Genomic DNA, 13,136 nt, shown 5'->3' with positions numbered 1-13,136 from the left:
CCACTTTTAAGCTAGAGTGTCAAATCTCTAGTTAACATCAGTCTCAATTTCAAGGCCATCGCCCCCTGCCTTCAGAAAATCCCCTCCATTTTTAGGGTTGGAAATAAGCACTGATGTGGAGACGGGCTGATCTTGCTTCTCAGGTCGTCAATGACCATAATGACATGAAGAATCTGGAATGGTTTCTATCTTCATTACCCTAATAGGACTTTGAGGACTATTAGGGTAATGAAGATTAATAGTTCCATTAGCCTTTCACTTTCATGCTAAACCAAAGCCACAGATCATTGAAGAGACAAAAGGTATTCTAAATATCATGTAATTGTCATTGACTGAGAACAATGAGGCACTGCCTTCGGTTCCTTGCAGTAAGTTTTGTTTCAGTCTTTGCTTGGTAACCAGAACTTTCTTTGGTCCAGATTATACCGCTGAAAACAATCACTATATTGTCCTCTCTTCTGAGGTTTATTAAAAGCAGCTCTTGTTCTGTGGTGATATCTTGAGAATGGTGGGGGAGATGAGATGTCAGGTCTGTTTCTCTGTCCTACATTTTGGAATTCTTGATAGAATACTGTTCTTGAAATGCTGTGCTAACATTAGAGGGCTTCCGTTGGGAAATTTTGAGTCATGGTAATTACCTAGAGAAATATCAACAAAGCATATTTTTTGTCCTGTTTCATAAGTACATAATGGGGGTTTACCTGGCATTTCCACTAAACCACCCCATGAATTTAGGGTGGTCGCTTCTCTTACTGGGGCCTCAGTTTTCACGTCAGCAGAGTAGAGCTGAAGTACATGATCTCAAAGTTCCCATCCAACTCAAATAGTTGGTGATTTGTTGATTTTTGACTAAAATTAGGTAAATTAATGCATGCAGTTTTTACTTTGTATCTAGAGAGACGAAGTAATTTTTCTGAGAAGAAATTCAACATATCAATGCTGTCATGTTGCTACTTTCACAGTGTTTTTTTTATTAAGACCTTTTATTAACAGGTGCTTGCCATTTTTTGACTTTTTTGAAAAAATCAAGTTGTGATCTTTTATTACAAATTAAAAATGAGTTTCCTGGGGCGCCTGGGTAGCTCAGTCGGTTAAGCATCCAACTTCAGCTCAGGTCATGATCTCAACTGTGGATGCGAGCCCCACATCAGGCTCTGTGCTGACAGCTCAGAGCCTGGAGCCAGCTTCAGATTCTGTCTGTCTGTCTCTCTCTCTGCCACTCCCCCACTCATGCCCTGTCTCTCTCTCTCTCAAAAATAAACATTAAAAGTGAGATTCCTAAAAATCTCACCTTGATCAGGTATGAAACAATTGAAAAATCGTTAAAGGTATATTGAGGAAAAAAACCCAGCCTTACCAAAAAGAGACCTCTTTAGGCAAAAATAATAAAAACTCCATGTGCATAGATAATGCAGATAGTTCTATTTATGTGGTCAGTGGGCAAGAAGCAAGCCCTTAAGGTCTTCAAGTCCAATGTTTCGTTCATTTCTTATCGCTGGAATTTCATATCCGTTTCTCCTTGTTGGATGACTAAACAGGATTCCGGTAGAAATGGTAAGCCAGGATTTACTCCGCCCCGGCCTGCTCAGCCTCAGAAGAGGACAGATCCTCAGCTGGGGGATCCGCTGCTTTTGTGTCTTTGGCACCTTGTGCTTTAGCGTTCTCTGGGCGACCGCGTGGGTGATCAAAATTGTGGCGGTACGGATGTCGAGGTGACTGCTCACCTTCACTCTCATCGCCTTGATCTTCCTTATCTTCTTCACTGCCGTCCTCTCTAAGCTGACTTTGGCAAGGAGGACCCCGTGGGTCAACAGCCCCAAAACATATCCTGTCTCACTGGTCTACCTCGTTCTCTTGCACCCTGGTGGTGAACATCCTGCATCACCTCTTCCCGCACAGGAGGGTCGGAAGACTGTGGCCCACGTCCACACGGTCTCCGCACGTAGTAAGGTGGGAACCATCTGCTGCGGTGGGGTCGGCGCTGTGAGGGCCTGGCCTTCGGGAGCACTCTCGGATGCCTCGTTCTTTTCCCCCACGCTCGCTCTTCCGGTAATTGTGCCGGGAATCGCGTGGAGGGCCCCTGCCACGTGGAGAGTGCCCATAATGTTTACGACCCGCTGCAATACTCACTGCCTTGCACTGGGCCCGCTCCACCCTGGCCCGTGACATTCGCTGCCTCCGCACCCCCTTTCTCCTTCAGCATCCAACTCCACAGTCTCTCCGTCCCCTACACTGTGAGGTACTTCCTGGGGTAATTCTTTATGGCACTTCTGTATCTCCGTCGGTGTCATTCCTGTTGATGAAACCATATCCGTTTCCTACACGGGACCATCTTCCCAAAACCTTGGTGGAGATGACGCTCCCGCCCCCCCGGCAGGCACCTCAGAGGTGAGGCCCCCCAGCCTCTGTTCCCTTCGCTGCTGAGGCTGGTGCCGGGCTCGGGCTCGGCGTCTCAGTGAGGGCGGGGACGGCTGCTGGGGGGTAGGCCTCTCTGCTCAAGGTTAAGGTGATGATGACTGGGACCGGCTGCCGCAGCTGCGGCCCCTCCCGGGCGTGATGGTAACTGAGCCAGGCCTATGCAGCTGCTCAGGGCTCTCCGGGGTCCGCTCTCTGCTCCCGCTACCGATCCAACTCGGTTCTTAGGCTTTTTAAACTTCACTTCTTCGAATGAGCTTAATGCGCTTTGACACTTCTTAGACTTTATTATCTCTGAAGCTGTCTCGGCTTTATTTCATTAATTCTCACCATGTTTGTTTGAGCACAGGTGGTGGGAAGGTTATTTTCTTTGTTTTGCCGATGAAAAAACAAGGCAGGCTAACTTACGTTCTTTAAGGCTTTGGGGGATTAAAAAGGAGCATAAGGAGGAGGACTGGGCCGACATAATAAAGAGGAGGACAGAAAGAAAAGGAGACCCTGGCAACTGAAGTTGGGTATGGGATGTGGGAACAGAACAGAGAGTATATGGGGCCTGTTGCCAGGGAGCCACTTGACAGAAAGAGTAAGAGGTAGTCGGCAGGAGTGGTCAGATTGATCATGATTCCATTTGCCCAGCCCAGACTGTGAGAACTTTTCTAGGAATTAGATGCTAACCGTGAAGGTGGACCTCATAAGTTTTCTAACCTAGCATTTTACCCTATACCTAATTTTCCTCTGAAAGCTCGAAAGCGACAATGACTCCTAACTCTTACGGTGCTTGGTATTTTATACGCAGTATCTCGGTTAAATGTTCATGGGCAGACATATGAAGATAAATGATACAGTTTCAATCTTCAGAGCATGTATAGCAATTGAAATAGGCCCATCTCTTGGGCAGGGCAACGTGGGTGGTCGTACTATGTCCCACGCATTTGCAGTGACAGCCTGGATGTTGCACTTTGATGTGTTCTGTCTATCCCAGAGATCCTATGAAAGATACCTACCTACAGAGTGGCTTCCTTCTACAAATGATTTTCCCAGGCAGCCTTCACGGGTTGTTTCCCCAGGGCCACAACTATTTCTAGTGATGGCCATGGAGACACGTAATAAATAACCAGCTGGCAAAGCTCTGAGTCAGTGCAGAGGAAGGACTATTTGTATGTATTCCAGACGTGTGAAAATGATAGTAGAAAAGACTGAGTCTTCAAGGGTACATAGTCTTAAAGCTGGCAAGAAATGGTTATTGATGGGGAGACAAGTGTAGGTGGAAAGACCAAAGCCATGCTATGGAAGTGTAAGAGGTATGACGAAAGCAGATTTCTTAAGTTCTGCATTGCCACGAACAGGCACTTAAATTTTGATATGGACAAAATGGAAAGATTGCAATCAATGCACACATTACAGTTCTGAAGGCTGGGATCAGTGTGTAGGTAATAGTTTTCTATAATCCAGTGGTTTCCAAAATGTGGTTCACAGAACACTTGAGTTCTAAGGAGTCTTCTCGTTGGCCACCCATGTCATGTTAATATTTACAAAGTCAGTGCTATCTTAATATTTACAAAGTCGGTCCTACCTAGGGTTAAAATAATGCATGCATGGAACTGACAGTATTTCATAGCAACACACACACAAGAGCTTGATGAAAAGGTAAGATAAATTATTCAAAAGTTATAGAAATTAAAACCTTCTTATGCAATTTACTTAAACTTTAAATAATTTTTAGAAGCATGAACTGCGGAAGTCAAGTAATATTTCCATTGTTGCCTAAAGGTATATTCTTAAGAATTGCAAAGCATTCTTTGTTTCAAAAGTCTGTGGCAACAGACAAGATTGATATCAAACTGAATAATTCATCAGCTAAACTTTGCACATAGCCATTAGCAGTAATTCTGATGAGGATGCATACAGGGAACTTGTTCAAACTTTTCTCCTAAGTTTAGCATTGAACTTAAACTGTTCCTGATTCAGATTTCATATGTTTGTCAAGAGATTCAACCTCCTTACTGAAAAAAAAATCTAAGGAGGCTCATACACTTGAGAATATGTCCAATATTTCCCTTTCCATATGAAATATACATGGATTAAAAATGTTTGGTGCTATATATTTAATGGATTAAAAATGTTTGGTGCTATATATTTAACTTTATCCAGATTCTTCTTATAAAAGTACATCTTGAATCCCCAAATGTTAATATCTAATTTTTGGCCCATAGAGGAAGCTTAAGAAATATGTATTGGGGTGCCTGGGTGGCTCAGTCGGTTAAGCGTCTGACTTCGGCTCAGGTCATGGTCTCACGGTTCGTGAGTTCGAGCCCCGCGTCGGGCTCTGTGTTGACAGCTCAGAGCCTGGAGCCTGCTTCAATTCAGATTCTGTGTCTCTCTCTCTCTTTGCAGCCCCCCCCCCCACCACACACACACTTGTGTTCTGTCTCTCTCTCTCTTAAGAATAAGTAAAACCCTAAAAAAATTTAAAAAAAGAAATATGTATTGAATATATATAGTTCTACAGCAATCTGCCTTTATAGACAGTCACAATCTTCTCCACGCAACATTTCTGAGAAGCACAGAAAAAAGAAATATTAATTTCCTCATTTAGAGATGAGGGTATTAAGGCCCAAAGTGTTTGAATTATTATCCTAAATTCACATGAATATTTTAGTGTTAGAACCGACATAGCATGCAGGTTACCAAATCCAAGTCCAATGCTCTTATGTCAAGTCAGACTGTATTATGTGATTCATATTATCAGTTCTTCAAAAATACTTTGAGGCATTTCTCTATAGAAGCTAACGTATAAAAAACTGTAACAGAAATAAAAAAGAATAAGATCATAAATATACATGAAGTCATAAGCTAATCCATATCCCGTGGTCAAGAATTTACTGTGGATCTAAATTTCCTTGCAGCGAAGTAGAAAGTTATATAATTTGTATCATTTGACAAATGGAAAAATACAGGTAATGTGATATCGTGTCACCACCATGCTACAAACTCTCCCGATGGCTTTTCATTGCACTTATAGATAATTCAAACCTCACATCATAGCCCACAAGGCACAGAATACTCTGGCTCCCGTTATTTTTCTATTCTCATCAATTATTACTTTCCTCATTGTTAACTACGTCCTAATCTCTTGGTTCTGTCGACATGCCACATTTATTTCCCACCTTCAAGTCTTTGGACTCACTATTCAATACAGTGGCAATACTTCTCCTCACAGATCTTCACATGACTAGTTCCTTCTTATTATCCAGGTCCTAGGTCAAAAGTCTTAGTTTCTCGTTATTCAAGAGCCAGAGAAACTATACTTGACCATCTTATCCAAATTAATCATTTTCCCAGCTATTCCCCGGTTAATTATCATAGCCTACTTATTTATAGTACTTGGCCCTCTCTGAAATTTTCATGTTTATTAATTTTTGTTCACTTCTCTTCTTGCCCTCCAACTAGAATAAAAATTCCACAAGAGCGAGAAACTCATGTGTGCCCCCAACACAATTGGATCTCCAGCACCAAGGACAGAGCCAATCAGGCATTCAATTGAAAATCCATGTGAAAGTCATCGAGCGGGACGAACTTTCCTTAAAACTTCATCCTAAAACCTCACAAACTCTTAAAAAGCCTTTGAAAACATGATGCACTATGGCTTTAGCATCTACTTTTAGACTATGCAGCAGTCACCAATGAGACGAGGTAGAATAAAGAGAGAGTCCATTGCAGAACTTTGAGTAAAACTAATATGAAATGGAAGACCAACAAAATAAGAGCCTTTGAAGGAGAGTAACGTGAAACGTCCAGAGAGAGGGAAAAAACAGCGAGGTTAGTGTTACAAAATGAAAGTGACAAGAAGGTATTTCAAAGCAGGTCATGAATAGTATAGATGCCAGAAAAGTATTCAATGAATTTCTCAACAAAGCTACTAGCGGTAACCTTGGCAAAAGCAAATTCAGGGGAGTGGCAGCGGTGATGATGCAAGTCAGAGCGCAGTGGATTAATGAGAGAATGTAACATGGAATTTCATCATAAAAAATAGATGCCATGGTTTTGTGCTGGGCATTTCTAGAGTAGATTTGTATTTATCTGATTTGACCTCCTAAAGAATCTCAATTTAGCTGTACTCAAGTGTCTTAGAGGAGCACTGCCTTCTGATGAGATACTGAATTGGATATTTGCAAATAAATTGGATTTTTCCCCACTAGCCAGGCTTTTAAATATTTGAATACCTACATATTGTACACCTTAAATTTTCTCTTCTGCAGGCTAAATATTTATAGATTCTCCAACCATGCCCACTTATGACCTGGCTTCGGAGCCTTTACTTGCCTGCTTAAGGTTCTGTGACCACTCTAGTTTGTCAATGTCATCCTACAATGTGATTTCTAGAAATATTTAAGGACATCACTCACCTTTTCAATACTTGTAATAGTTCCTCATCGCCCCATTCATTCTGACTTCTAAGACCTTCAACATTGACTTTAACAAATATTCTTAGGCATTATCTCCATTTCCCTACATTATTTACAATACACATCTAGACCAGGGGTCAGCAAACTTTTTCTGTGAAGCGCCAGATAGTAAATATGTTTGGCTTTGCAAACCATATGTTCTCTGTTACAGCTACTCAATATGTCATAGACAGTACAATATATGATAACTGTACAGTAGACAATACATTAATGAATGACTCTGGCTGAGTTCCAGTAACACTTCATTGGGGAAAAAAAGTCAGCAGGCTGAATTTGGCCCTTGAGCCACAATTTGTCAACCCATGTTCTAGACAAACAAAATGCCTTGTTCATGCTCTCCACCAACCCCTAACCTCCCCCTTCCCCCAATTAGTGAAAGTAAAGGCAATGGCGATAGAACCAGAAGACTCAAGTACAGCAGTTCATATGAGAGGAAAAGTTTTTCCTTCTTCCACATCATTCTGGCGTGAGTGGGCCAGATTGGTTCCTAACTCTGTTTCGCAAGATCATTCATTCGGTACCTGAGCTCTTTCTTGCTAAAGGCAGCGGGTGATTGGCAACTCCGAGTAATACGCAGGCACCAGTACTGTATCTCTTGTTGATCACTTCCCCTAGAGCAATAGGCTTATATTATCCTTGTTTTAGCTTAAAAACTATTGAAAAAGGTAGTTTTGCCAAATGTTTTGACCCTACATCAAATGGGGTTCACTTTCCAAGCCTACCACCTCTTTTCCTACCCATGAAGCCATTGACTCACACGTTAGATTTTTGTTGTGGTGGTTCCTCTCTTCTGATACCAACTTCTACAGTAGAGTAGGGTAGTGTGTGTTAAGTTGACCAAAACATGGGGGAAAAACAACATATTAAAGGTTAATTTCTCATATGTTTAACTGTCCAGGGTGGTTCCGGGCTGTTGAAAGAGACTCTGCTCCACAGTCATTAACAGAACTAGGGTGATGGCCACCCTGCCACATTCAACGTGTGGCTTCAAAGTGCATCTGGGTGGTTGTCATAAGTTTGTTGGAAGAGGAAAAGAACAAGGAAGAACTCATATAAAAAAAATCTTTATGATCCAGGACATGATTTTCTCTCATGTTACACTGACTATAATTCTGTCATATGGCCATACTTAATGGCAAGTGAGGCCGAGAAATGTAGTTCAGCTATATGCCTAGGAGGAAAACAAAAATGAATTATGGTAAATAGTCACTAGTTTCTGTACACCATCTGTCAAGACTCTGCAGTATTGTTCCATTCATGATTTCCTCACTTACTCTCATTTTCTCTTTTGTATGAATCTCTACAGTTCTTTTCGAATGCTCTTCGTGACACACAGACTTCTCTACCTGAAATGCAGATACCGGTGGGCCTGAATGTGATGGTCATTAAAGACAGGAAGACTGGAACTCTGCCTTCTGGCCTGCAGCACTGGAATCTGGAATCGCAGCCAGTGACCCCGTGGCAGAGCACAGCAGGAAGACAGGTTCGGCTTTGTGTTGTCTGACTCATCTTCGTATCACTTCCTCCCAGCGTACGGCATTGAAACAAATGGAAACCCAATTAGTGTGGTTGAAATCACACCTTATCATCTCCCACTTCTCTTGGGCTTTATTTAAGTCTTACGATTTTCCTTCCAACCTGCAGTACACTCTTCTTTGGGTAACTCTCCGACCCATAGTAATTCCCCCTTCCCTTGGAAAAACCTCAGTACAGAGAGGAAACCAGTACAAATAATTAGGTGAGTTTTCAATCTGTAACTGTAGCTGGCTGTTCCATAGACTAAATAAAATGATTTCTACGGGACATTTGGGCACATTGAAAGAGAGACCGGGAGGGTTCAGAGCCAAATCATGTTAATGACAGAATATTAGGGAGAAGATCTACCATTTTCTGCTGTTGAAGTTCCAGGTCCACCCTAATTCCAGCCCTTTTGTGTGCCTTGGCTATTAAAAATCTTTCTTCAAAACTGTGAAATACAACAGTACCCTTTCGGGGTACTTGACATTTTGCTAAAACACTAAAATTAGTTTCCTCTGCTCGCTACGAAAACAAACTTGTTATTACCATGTCACTGTTAGAGTTTTACTTTTCTGGGGTAGAGGGAAGTATAACGGCATTTGAGTCATTATTCTTTCTCTTAAGCACATGGTGACATCATACCTGTGCCATAAGCTATGGGCCCAAATCATTCTAACTTGTCCCCACAGTTGTAACTTTCTTTGAGTCTGGTATTTGTGTAGCTGGATTTTAGCACTCTAACACTTTTGCTCGTATGTTGTTATTATTTGTTTTTGGATTTTGTTCATCGTTCCAGACTATTAAGGTCATTTCTAGTCGTGACAGGACACACAATGCAGCAGAGAACGCTAGCCTCAGCAAGAAGTGTACTCTCCTCTTCCGCCTGGAACTTCTCTATACGACATCTCTTAGGGGTCCTGCGTCACTTGCAGGCCTGACCTGTAAAACCTCTTTTGTAATCCTCCACACTCTCTCCCTTGTCTCCTGGCTACATACAAATGATCCACTGGAGGACTCCAAAGCCCTAAAAAAAAACAGTGGAACAATTAGATTGAAAGAACCTAGGTCCTCAAAAGACTCCATCAAACAGATCTTGGTCTGCAGTTTGAAGAAAAAGTAAACTTGTCTGTATTAAGCCTTTGAAATGTAGGGATTATTTGTAACAGCTGCCAAATAACGAAAATCTGCATGTATATAAGGAAGGGCTATTCAAAAAGACGATTGCAATAAATAGAACATGCTGACCTCAGGATCTGCAAGTGTCTTAAAATCAAACAGTGGAAGGTCTTTAAAAAATGGGAAACGGTAAGAGGGCTGGTAGGAACTTTAGTGGGGGAGGGGGGAGGCAAGCAGTGGGGGTGGGAAGGTGGAAAACTCCAGGCACTTCAACAACAAAATCTGGTTCTGTAGTCAGCCAATTCATGGAATGAGCCATAAGGGAGGATGTCTGTATCTTGGTGCTTGCTTAAGCAGGGGTGAAACCAAAGTTCAGGGACCTGTGTGGAGGAGAGAAGCCTGACTAAAATTTGGTCAAGTAATGTGGAATTATGAGTACATGGTCACAGTCTATCTTGACTAATCCAGTCTCTCTCCTCAGTTTTGTCAATCCTACTAACTCAGTCAACACGCCATCAGGGTACTTACTAAACTCCATATTGTTCCTACTCTGGCCAGGCTCAGCCCCCTCTAACAACAGTAAGAGATTAGAGAGAGCTACTGTAGCACCAGACTTAGGAACCCAAACCTTTTGGTGAAAACCTCTCTAGAGAATGAATTCTTCCACCTCTCATTCAGGGTTACCTCCTCAGTATGATGCCACAGATAAAAGAAAAAGGGTAACACAGCTCACATTCATAAGAGAGAAAATGTACCGTGATAATGTAAGATGTTAACAAAAGGAAAAAACTGGGCAAGAGGATTACAGGTACTCTGTGCTATCTATGTAACATTTCTGTAAATATAAAACCATTCTAAAACGTAAACATTTCATGCTTCTGACAAATATTGAAAATAATAAGTGATGGCAAGGATGCAGGGGAAAGGGAGCATCCATACGTTGCTGGTGGGAATGCAAAATTGTACAACCACTTAGGAAGACAATTTGGCGGTTGCTAATAAGGTCAAACCTCCACTTACCGTATGGGACAGCAGTCCTGCTCCTAGATACTACACCAGAAAAATCATCATTTATGTTCACTCCAAAACCTCTAAGGGAAAGTTTAAGGCAGCTTTATACATCATCATCAAAAGCTTTAAACAACTCCAATGGCAGGAATATACCGTTAATACATACAACAGTATGGGTAAATATCAAATGCGTTATCATAAGTGAAGACAGAAAAATTATATATACTCTACGATTCTATTTATGTGACTTTATATGTAGACACAGATAAGAGACGAGAGGTCTCCCTGGACTTGGGGGTATGGGGATGGGTTACAAAAGAGCAACATGGGAGGATTCGGAGACGTGATGGAACCGTTCTGTATCATGAGCGTGGTACTGGTTACATAAGTGTATACATTTGTCAAAACCTGTAGAACTGAACCCCAAAAGAGTATGACCCTGTGTAATTTTATTATTTTTTAAATGTTTATTTATTTATTTTGAGAGAGAGAGAAAGAGCATGAACAGGGCAGGGGCAGCAAGCGAGGGAGAGAAAGAATCCCAAGCAGGCTCTGTGCTGTCAGTGCAGAGCCCAGTGCAGGGCTCAATCCCATGAACCGTGAGATCACGACCTGAGCGGATGCTCAACCGACTGAGCCACCCAGGGACCCCCTACCCTGTGTAATCTTAAATGTATGGATGACAAAATAAACATTGAAAGGAAAAGGGTGGGATATGATATGCAGCAAATTCTAATCAAAAGAAACCTGATAAAATTGATATTACGTAAGATGAAGGCCAAAAAGACCTACAATAAAAATGACGTATATTCTGTCCTTAAAGCAAATCTCAGCAAATATAGAGAATAAAAACATCCAAATAAAATTCTCTGACCAATTAGGCTAGAAATTAATAACAAAAGAGTAGCCATAAAATTCCCATATGTTTTAAAATTTAAACGGTGCACATCTAAATAACTCATTGACAAAAAGAGAATAACTGCATTTAGGTAGTATTTTACCATAAATGATAATGCAAATCAGATGTATTAAAGCATGTAGAACACATCTAAAGCAGTAATCAAAGAAAAACTTATAGATTTAAATACTTCTATTAGAAGCGAAAGCCTGAAAATCAACAATATTATGTGAATCTTCATCTTACATAAGAGAAAAGAACAGCAAAGTATGGGGTGCCTGGGTGGCTCAGTCGGTTAAGCATCTGACTCTTGATTTCTGCTCAGGTCATGGTCCCTAGTTCATGAGATTGAGCCCTATGTCAGGCTCTGTGCTGACAGTGCAGACCTGTTTGGGATTCATTCTCTCTCTCTCTCTCTCTCTCTCTCTCTCTCTCTCTCTCTCTCTCAAAATAAATAAATTTTAGGCAAAAGAAAAAGAAAAGAATAGCAAAGTAAACCCAATGAGAATAGAAGAAAAATAATAAAGGAACCAATATCAGTGAAATAGAGACGATCAAACGGAAAGATTCTACCTAGAAATTGCTAAAATGACCAACCTCTGGTCATTTAAAATGACCTATTGAAAAACAAGGAAAAGATACAAAGAAATGTCAGGAATGACGGGATGTCAAGATGTGGAAGACTCAATACTAGAAAGATGCTGCTTCTCACCCATTTCATCAATGGATACAACCCTCATCCCGATTAAAATCCTGGAAGGTTTTTTGAGCAACTGGGCTTATCATCAAAAGTCTCATTTAAGAAACACGTAGCGCTTCAAGAATGGAAAATTATGATCTCAAAAGTGAAGTGCGAGATGCAAGAGGAATGCTTATGAAAGAAAATGTTAACCATGTGTGTAAATCTAAACAGAAACTGTTAGTACAAAAAATAGTGTCCTGTTTGGGGGATATAAAGATTATAGCTGAAATAGTAAACATTTTGTAGTTGTGAAAAAGGAAATTTTCACTGAATTTTGACCACGTACATGTGGACTTGGTTCCTCTGAGCCTGGAGAGAGTATGATAGCAAATAATTGAGGCCTCAGAAAAAAAAAAAAAAAAGAATCAGAGCAAGAGCTTCTAGAAAAACTATTTAGAATGAATGGAAAAACAGCCAGTGAACATATAGCCGTACTATGTAGACTCAGTAAAAAGATTCAGGAATCATTCATAGGTTTGCCCCTGAGCTCCACTAAATCCCGAAGATCTTTAACTGGCAAGACAAAGACTTGTTCCAACTAAACAACCACTTTGCCTTGTGGAATTATGGTTTTCTTCCTTTGCCTTTTGTCATGCAAAGAGTTCATGGACATATACCCCAAGCACCACTTTGCGCAGAAATAACGTAGAGCTCATGGGAAAAAAAAAAGTTCTAAGTAGATAAATAGCATACATCACGCAGTACTCCAAACATTCATTACTCCGTACCCAGAATGTTCCCAGATGTTCTGTTTGCACCAGGTCTAAAGTTCCAACAGGACGGGACCCTACTTTTATTATTATTATTATTATTATTATTATTATTATTATTAATTTTTTGACCCCCTTCACCTATGTTTCCCCCTTCCACCTATGTTCTTTGTATCTATGAGCTTGTTATTTGTTTTTTAGATTTTACACATAAGAAAGATCTTGCAGTATTTGTCTTTCTCTAACTTATTTCACTTAAC

The 13,136-nt window shown here is 40.9% G+C and overlaps 1 pseudogene; it reads right to left on the bottom strand.

Annotated features, from left to right (window-relative positions):
- Positions 1-1,566: 1,566 nt before the first annotated feature.
- The window catches only part of LOC109250431 (Y-box-binding protein 1-like), a 52,655-nt pseudogene continuing 41,085 nt past the window's right edge, over positions 1,567-13,136 (bottom strand).

The sequence above is a fragment of the Panthera pardus genome, unplaced genomic scaffold, assembly GCF_024362965.1.
Source record: "Panthera pardus isolate Hobbes unplaced genomic scaffold, ASM2436296v1 HiC_scaffold_27, whole genome shotgun sequence".
In the NCBI taxonomy this organism is placed as follows: Eukaryota; Metazoa; Chordata; class Mammalia; order Carnivora; family Felidae; genus Panthera; species Panthera pardus.
The sequence above is the reverse complement of the archived record's forward strand: the minus strand, read 5'-3'. Positions and strand labels throughout refer to the sequence as shown.